The sequence below is a fragment of the Acomys russatus genome, chromosome 6 (assembly GCF_903995435.1).
Source record: "Acomys russatus chromosome 6, mAcoRus1.1, whole genome shotgun sequence".
NCBI classification, from domain to species: domain Eukaryota; kingdom Metazoa; phylum Chordata; class Mammalia; order Rodentia; family Muridae; genus Acomys; species Acomys russatus.
Window position 1 is genome coordinate 11,135,321 of NC_067142.1, and position 6,560 is coordinate 11,141,880.

Genomic DNA, 6,560 nt, shown 5'->3' on the forward strand with positions numbered 1-6,560 from the left:
GATGCTCAGCCTTAGGGGCCTTGCATTCTTTGGGAATGTGTTCCAGTTGTTTACAGTTAAAGCAAATTTTTGGGCAAGAACCATGAGTGAAATCCTTAAGGGCAGCTCTGATGTTGAGGCTGATAGAATGGACTGAGCTTATGCCAGCACAGTATCTGATTTCATCAGAAATGTCCTTGCCATTACAATGTCGTTGTATAGCTGCCTGACAAGCAGGGTTGGCATTTTCGAAAGCGAGGTATTTTATAAATTCACGTTTATTTCCATCTTTGCCGACAAGCCTTTTGGTCACAACAGTGAGATGGCTAATAAAATTGCTATAGGGCTCAACCAAGCCCTGTCTTATTTTAGCCAGGGAGGTGGTTGCAGACCCTGTAGGAGGCAGCTGCTTCCATGCCTTAAGTGCCACATTTTGTATTTGAGAGAAAAGACTGAGAGGAAATTTGACTTGTTTCTCATTGGTGTCATAAGGGTTATTTCTTCATAACTTTGCAAGATCTAATGTTTGAATACACTGCCTACTGCTGAGTTACGGCGTGTGGTCTCTTTACATTTCTCAGTAAATTCTGACTTCCAGAGCATATAATCGCCCCCAGACAAGGTGGCATGTGCCAAAAGGTACCAGGCATTGGGTGTGAGCCATCGATCACTCAAGGTTTCGATCACGTACAGGGTAAAAGTGGCAACTGGGGCATAGAGCGTCACTGCAGTTTTCAATTCCTTTATGTACTTAAACCCAAGGCAGCGATACTGTTGTCTTATAATTTCTTCCCCTTCCCCGCCTGAGTCAGCAGAAGTTTCATTTTCAGAAGCGTCCCCTCAGTAGGAAGGATTATCCTTGCCATCTGGGCCAGTCTCTCCTCCCTCAAGTAGAGGCTTGGATGACGACGGCGGGTCATCAGGGAAAGGTCGGACAGGGCCGGCACTCTAATGCGAGAGATGGGGAAGGCATGCAATGTCTTAGGGGTCTTTGTCTTATATTTGGTCATGAGAGTGCCGGCACCCAAAAGGGGAATAGTTCGAGATCCAGAGCCCAAAGTTCTCTAACCAGGGCCAAATGTTCTTATTTCTTTTGAAATAACTCTGTGAGGGTTTTAAGCTCTTGGCAAAGATTAAACTTAGCATGCTCAGTAGTATCTTACAATTCTGGGGCAAAGTGCAAGGCAGGTTCACAAAAAGGGGGAGGCAGAATTATAAGGCAACAGCGGTGAAACAGAGAAGGACTTGGGGCGTGGCCAATCGGGATCATGATATTTCGCAGCCTCTTCCTCAAGGTCAGTGGCCTCTTCCTGGGAAAGGGGGTCATCAGCACCACCCTGCACCCAAGACATAAGGACTGCAATGGAGGGATAAAGGGACCAAATGGGGTGATCGGAGGTGGGAACTTCTGAAAGCAGCATGAAAACAGTAACCGAATCACAAACAGAAGGCACCCAGGAAGGCCAGGGAATGGATTCAGCTGAGTCCTGACCTAAATTTTCAGCTACCTCGTAGATCTTCCGTGAGGAATTTTTCTCCCTCAGAGACTGCATCAGACCATAAATGCCTGATCTTAAGAGTATCATTAATTAAATTCCAATAGGAAAAGGCTTGAATGGGTACTTTCTCTGGACAAAAAGGATTATAAAAATATTTTAAGCAATCTACTACTCTTGCCCATCACTTCTCATCAATTTTGCTCTCTTGGGGAAACCATGGACACATGTCATCAATGAAGTAAAAAAAAAAAATTAACCAAATCCTTCTTTTTTCCCCGAGTTCCCTGTGTCTTGAGGGACTGTTTGAGTCAGTGTAAGAAATATCCATGCTTACTTAATGCTTGTCCTATGAATATGCCACTTTATCTCACCTCAATGGATTAATCTCACAGACAGGTGGCTCTGCGGTGATCCCTATGAGGGTTTTCACTCAAGGAGTGGGCATTTCTGCAGCAGCTGGAGAGCAACACTCATCAGGACTCCCCTGTTCCAAAAGGCCACTTTGGATACCAACTGTCCTGGCCCACAAGGTCTTCAATGGGTATCTGTAGAGGGGGTGGGCAAGTGGGAGAACAGGAGACATGAAGAAGGAAAGCAAGTCTGGGTTCTGATCAAGCTGTCAAACTTTATTTTTCACATAATAGTTTATAAAGGGTAAGCAATGAGGAAATGTGGAGATCTTTGTTAGTGGGTTGTCATGGCAGTTTAACCTAAGGCTGTCCCAAATCACCAAGTGTCCCAAATAATTTCCTGTAACCCATATGGTGATCTTATCTCAACATCTTCTTTCTCAAGGTATAAGGCCACGAGCTGGGTTCTGTTAATTATCCACAGATCATTGGCCCCTGACATAGAGCCTTTTGCTTGAGGGTTTTAATAGGTCAATATATTCATGGTAGGAAGGAAAAACAGATGAAGAGTTTTAATAACATGGTGGCTGGGACGTGAAAGGTAAAAAGGAGGCTAAAGTCCCAATATCTCCCCTAAGAGAACATGCCCACTGACCCATTTCCTAAACTGTGCCACACCTTTTAAAGATTACACCACTTTTTAATAACACTGAAAGGCTAGAGACAAAATTTTATCACACAGACATGAAGGTCCAAATCATAAAGAGTATTAAGACATTCTGAACAAAAATTTAAATGTACTATTCTTGAGAGTCAATTGAAAGTTTCTGCAGGTGATAGACTCTACTTGTTCCTGGGTAATTTTGGAAAAAGTGATTTAGATCTCTAAGATTCACTTTCTTCATTGAGTAATAGTTCAATGAGTCATAAAAATTGAAAGAGCTGGGCAGTGGTTGTACATGCCTTGACTCCTATCCCTCAGGATGTAGAGGATTGTGTATCTTAGTTTGAGGCCATCATAATCTACATAGTAAGTCCCAGAACAGCCTAGACAAATAGAAATTCTGTCTCAGAAAACAAAACAAAAAATAAAACAAACAAACAAACAAAAGCAAACATAGTATTTACAAGAATGAAACACAAAGCACTCATCAGGTACATAATTATTTTCCATTCCCTTACTTCTTATCTCGTTGGTTTAGCTCCATCAAGCTTTCTATTGGAAAGTAGAAAGATGGTACAGTTTGTAAAGTGTTTGTGACACAGGCATGGGGATTTAAGTTCAATCCCAATGCCCATATAAAAATCAAAAAATAGTGATAGATGTCTATAATCCCTGGTCTTGGAAGGTAGAGACAGACTTAAGGTATACACTAACATGCCAGTCTAGTTGAATCAGTGAGCTTCAGTTTTTGTTAGATATTACATCTCAAAAAAGAGAAAAGAAAAGGCACAGCAGCTAAAGGCTCTCATAAACCTGATGGCCTGAATTCATTACCTGGAAATTATATGACAGAAGGAGAAAAGAATCTCCCACAAGTTGTCCTCTGATCTCTCTGCCTGGACTTGTTCAGAAATATACACACAAATAAGTAAATATTTAATGAAATAAGGTATATCTCGTCAAAGACTGTAATTATTAACCTTTCTAAAGCTGTTACCCTTTCATACAGTTCTAGTAACCAACAACTATAAATTATTTTGTTGCTGCTTTGTAAATGTAATTTATTATATATATATATATATATATATATATATATATATATATATATATATATATATATGAGACTATAAGAGAAAGGACTTCATAAAACAGTGATAGATGAACAGTTCACTTTATTAGAGTGCTTGCTTGAAAAGAGAAGTCTCCATGCAATTAGAGGGTTAAGAGCAAACAGAGCAATTTGCATCATGGAGAAAAAAGAGAGAAAAGAGAGAAAAAAAAGAGATAAAGAATGTCCTAATAGTTGAAATTAAGTGCAAAAACATATGAACAAATGTATTCTTACTCCTATTTATAAGATAAATTATCATAACAAAAGGAACTTAAAGGAGACAAGTCTTATTTTGCCTCACAAACGAGGGTATAGTGCATCATGTATATTCCAGGAAACTCTTTGCAAGAATTTGAAGCAACTGATCACTGCATGAGCATTAAGAAAGCATAGAGATGAATGTTTGAGCTCAGCTCATTTCCTTTGCCTAATGTAATCTGGGACCCCACCATCCCACATGAACAGCGGACATTCCACTTCAGATAGCCTAATAAATGAAATCTATCACAGACATAGTCACAAAGCATCCACAGAAAGGAAGCAGGAAGATGTAAAAACTGGTGCTCAGCTAGCTTTCCCCTTTGTATTTAGTCCAGCAGGCCAGGAAATGTTAATTACCACTTGTAGGTTATCCAATCTCAATTGTTCTCCCTCACAGTGATGGCTATTCAAATCATGATTCTTCATATATTTCTGTCCTGGTGGCTTGTCAAATTGGTCTTCTGTATGTGTTCATGTTGACAATGTGGTGAGAGTCCATCATGCCAGCATCACTGTGTTCTCTACTGTGGTTGACTTCAAAGCGAGTCATGTATTACTCTAAATTTTTCTTCTTAGGTTGCTTGATATCATGTTTGTCCCCAGGAAAAAGCACAGTTGATGAGCAGCATTTCACTTCAATTCATAGCTTGTGACCTGGCATAACCTGGGAAGAGGGAACAGTGCTGAGATGATGTAGTGGGTCTTCAGGGAAAGAGAAGGACATGGGAGGTCCATTTCTAGGAGAATAAACAACTGTCTCTGAGCAGCTTCCTGAATGTTTTAAAGATATATGATTTCCTAGCAATGATATCCAAAGAAAAACTAGCTTTGATGTTTGGGGGACTGCAATAAGTCAATGATGGCAAGTTTGAGTTCTAGCAGACACTTATTCCCTTAGGCCCAAATCCTACAGAAGATGTAAATGTAGAGTATAGTCATGGCTGAGGAGCATGTTTCATGTCAAAACCATTAATTAATGGTGATTTCATTCCTCAGAGAAAAATTTTCCATTTTTTCTCTCTGTTATTCGGTGAACTGAGAAATGAACTCTTTTTATTTATTAGATCTCATGGGAAATCCATTTCCAAAACATAAAAATGAAGGAATCCATCATTGTTTTCTTATCCTGGCCAGGGAGAATGGTTCAGTTGTTAAAACACTGCCCTGTCAAGCAGGAAAAAAACAGCTTGGATCCCCAGAATGTATGCAAATTCTGTATTAGCATGACAACACCCACCTGTAATCTAGCCCTGCAAGGTAGAGATAGGGATCCTCAGAGCAAGCCTGACCACTTTGGAAAGCTCTGGGTTATACTTAAAGACTCTGTCTCCCTGATTAAAATAATGAGTGACAAAGGGTGATTCCTGACATCAATCCTGGGCCTCCACATATATTTGCATGCATCAAAACATGCACATGTACACACACACACACACACACACACACACACAGGAACAATCACACATTTCAAAAGATGCATATACCACTCAAGCATACCACATGCTCCTGAAAAAGAAAAACAATAGAGTTGTCTTGTGACCTCAAAACTGTTGGTATAAGAAACTCAGGATTTCCTCAGCCCCATTAGGATAGGGATAGCATCATGAATATCACATTCTACCTAAGACTTTGAAAAAGTTACAGCTGTGTTGCCACTTGGAAAAGCCCATCCCTTTACACTGCAAGGCTAATTCCAAGGATCCAACTCCCCCAGCCTGTGTGTACAGTTCAATTACTTCAGTCTATCTAAGCATCCCCCTTTCTGGCAAACAACAAAAAGGAAGGGAGACATGGTGCTGTTGCTAGAGAATTTCTTGCTTCAGAACCCACTTGGTTATATTTGAAAGTGACCTACGGTGTTTATCTATTATAAGTGTGTTTTGAATGTGAAAGTTCCTGAAGAATCATGTTTGAATGCCTGCAGATAGTAAGCATTGTTTGTGGATATTTGGAAACTTTGGGAGGTAGATCTTTCTGGAGGAAATATGTCACTAGGGTAGGGACTTGGACCTTGACCTAGCCCCACTTCTTATTTACTGTCTTTTCCATGTCTGCCAATGGCATCCCTTTCCTACCAGCATCACTTCTCTATCATTAAGAGATGAAGACCTGAAAGCTCCAAACCAAATAAAGGTTTCGCCTCTTAAGAACTTTCCTGTCAGCTAACTTCTCACAGCAAGTAAGCAAGAAATTTATGGATAAAGACCTATCATTGACAAAAGCTGTAAATAGCTTGTTTATGTTTGGAAAAGATCAGAAAGCCAAGCATTGAAGTGTATTCTGAGAGGTCTGAGGGACCTACTGGAGTAGATTTGACCAATTACTGCAATGACTTTATGGCAGATTACTCTCCTCACTGAGTTTCAGAGTTTTCTGTGTGACATAGGGATATTGAATTGCTTTTCTCATAGCAAATGTGACAAGATCATGAGTAATAGGTACTTGGAACTGAGCCAGAGCTCATTCAACATGAGCATTATAGCCCCTGGCCTCAACAATAGTGGACAATTATTTCACCTGGTTTAAATTACATGTGACACAAAAATCTAGTTAGGAAGAGGGCTTCACAATCAATATTTGAATTAGACATTGGACTCAATGTTAGGAATGAAAGTGAGCAATTTGGAAATGTGCACCTCTTAAACATTAATAATTCCACATTAGTTTCCATTTGACCAAAGTTTTCCTATCTCCAT